The sequence below is a fragment of the Crassostrea angulata genome, chromosome 2, assembly GCF_025612915.1.
Source record: "Crassostrea angulata isolate pt1a10 chromosome 2, ASM2561291v2, whole genome shotgun sequence".
NCBI classification, from domain to species: domain Eukaryota; kingdom Metazoa; phylum Mollusca; class Bivalvia; order Ostreida; family Ostreidae; genus Magallana; species Magallana angulata.
The window spans coordinates 18122304-18125056 of record NC_069112.1 but is presented as its reverse complement, the minus strand read 5'-3'; the positions used below and the strand labels follow the sequence as shown (position 1 = coordinate 18125056).

Genomic DNA, 2753 nt, shown 5'->3' with positions numbered 1-2753 from the left:
AACCGAAAGTGAAACAGTGTTTGGACCTAAACACAAATCATCACCGCTGACAAGACTTAGTTCTTGAAAATAATAGAAAAATTCGATGTTATGTATGCTGAAGCATTGTTTTTCCAGGAAACCTATCTATAAACACTTTGAAAATAGTCAGATTTTATTTAATACGAACAATTTATATATTTTTGTAGTCTCATGTGTTCCTACGCTAGAGTTAAATAAAGTCTCGTTCAACCAGACGCTCGGCTCTCTCCGTAAATCTCCGACAAGCAGAGAGGCTTTCTTGCTTGTCGGAGATTAACGGAGACAGCCGAGCGTCTGGTTGAACGAGAGTTCGATATCAATAGTACCTGGATCTATACGATTCTTAGAATTGTTTCGATTACTAATACATAGTTTGAACTCTATCTTTAAATATTACACAACATGATTCATATGGGGTTTCTCGAAACTCTTGTCGGAAAAGTCTAAATATTCATATAATATAAAAAAGCGTAATTCAAATACAGACTAGAAACTAATTGCCATGCAAGATAAGTTGATTTTAAAATAAATGATAATCGATAATTAACTCCCGTCAGTACTTCAGTACTTTGATTGTGTTTGACTTTGAATATATTTTTGAAATTTTATCTAAAAGGGTCAGTGTCGGAGTTACATGTACACAATCCTAAAGGTCCAAGTACAGCACCTGAATCACATGTGACTGAAGAAGATTTGATGTCCAAACCCTACAAGAATGGAAGTGCAAATGAATTGGATGTTACGCCACAAGGTGATCATTTTTTTTATATGTGTGAATGTGTGTGTGTGTGTGTGTGGTGGTGGGGGGGGGGGGGGTAATAGAAGTGATATTATTGAAATGATTAAAACTTTTCTCAATAACTTTCTTTATTTAAGATGATAATGGTTCATTGATTTGCATCGTTTAATAATTAAAACCCACCCATAATGGTTTCTATTTTCATTAGGTTTTATGCATGCCTCTCCTTAGTATTTGCGAAGTAAGATATTCATGATATTGTTATTACAGAGTGCTCCTTTGAGATAGAAGACGATGATGGAGCTAAAGTTCTTGCAAGCCCAGTTGCAGCCAAGAAGACTAAAAGCAGCTCAAATGAGATATCTTTGTTGAAGGGTCTGTCTATCTACAATTTGACGAATTAGCAATATATTGCTATCCGTTTTCATCCGTCGTTGTGCCTCGTGCGTTAACAATTTTACTTTTTTAACTTCTTAAAAACTACGGGGCTGATTGTTACCATTTTTGGTGTGAGGCATCTCTATGGTAAGAGGAATCTAAATTGTGAAATGCATGGCTCGACCATCCCCGGGGCGTCAAATGTGGGGCCAAATATGCAAAAAAAGCCAAATTTTCAAAAATCTTCTTCTCTACTCCCACACATGAGGGCAAAAAACTGAATACATGGTTATGATGTTTACTAACTCCTCTACCTAAATTGTGAAATTCATGGCCCCTGGGTCAGGGATTCAGGACATGAGGGGGGAGGCAATATGGCAATGTAGTGTTAATGCATATAATGTTAAAATTTAAAATGTTCTTCTCTATTCTCACACATCTGTATACAAAACTGACTTATAATTATGTTTACCAGGAAGTCCTCTACTGAAATTTTAATTTTCATGTCCCCTGGAGTATGGGTTTTGACTCTAGGGCAGGGCCAAAATGGATGTATAGGTGTTGATGCATATAATGATAAAGAATTATCCTTTTTTCTCCCACACACCTGAAAGGAAACTGAATTCATGATTTTGTAGACCAGATCTTTTAAGTTTTTTGCCAAAATTGTAGGTTTCACAGTTCTCTTTGAAAGATTTCAGGCAGGGAGATGGCCGTCATTACAAATTTATAATTTTTCTACTCCAGAATGAAACCTAATTAATTAAATGCATATACGAGACTCCTCGACAAGTTTGTGTATGGGTTATATGCTACTCAGATGACCGTTAAGGCCTATTGTTTACCCTATTTAATCAATTTACAATTATTGTTTGGGCGTATTTAGCAGAAAATGTTTTGCTCTTAATCCTTTCATAGATAAATTGAATTAAAACGGCCATTGAAAATTAATATAAACTGTCTATTCAGCAATCCGAGCTCTCCGTGTACGCCGCCATTACAGATGCTATTAATAAATCTGTGCAATAGAGCTAAAATGAATGAACTCGGTGGGTTGTTTTTTCTTCATTAATTTGAAACCTGGAATAAGAGGTCACCAGTCTTAAGCCGCCAGTTTGTCATTGTTCCACAAGTGGCCGCTTAAAACAGGTGTGACTGTATAGCTAAAATCAAGTTGTATGCCTTATATGTGTGCAATACTTTTACATAACCTTGAAATGGTAAAATTTAAAATTGATCTCTTAATGTCAATTTTTTTTCCAGTTAAATGGTCTGAAGATGAGACAGAAGCAATCAAATGCTTCCTCCAAGGTACATCTTTGATAGAAAAGACAACAATACTGGTAACCTACCTAGTAAGTATGTTTTAAGGTCACCTTTATTATTAAGTGATAATTTCCTATTTTTTCTGCTTGTCACCAATTGTGTATTGCTATTAAAATATTTCAAACTTCTTGAAAATTTCAATGTCATTTGCTTTCTACTTTTGTACAAAACATTTATGTGATAAGAACACACCTTTTTAAATTGTTTACAAACATAGCATGGTGAAAAACATGTGCAAGTGAATATTAATAGTCTGTCCCAAGTTATTGCTTCCATCACTTTTTGATTA

The 2753-nt window shown here is 34.9% G+C and overlaps 1 long non-coding RNA gene across 1 annotated transcript; it reads left to right on the top strand.

Annotated features, from left to right (window-relative positions):
- Positions 1-991: 991 nt before the first annotated feature.
- Positions 992-2497, top strand: LOC128173837 (uncharacterized). Its single transcript, XR_008242578.1, has 2 exons — positions 992-1135; positions 2402-2497. It is a non-coding gene; the product is annotated as an uncharacterized LOC128173837 (long non-coding RNA).
- Positions 2498-2753: the final 256 nt, after the last annotated feature.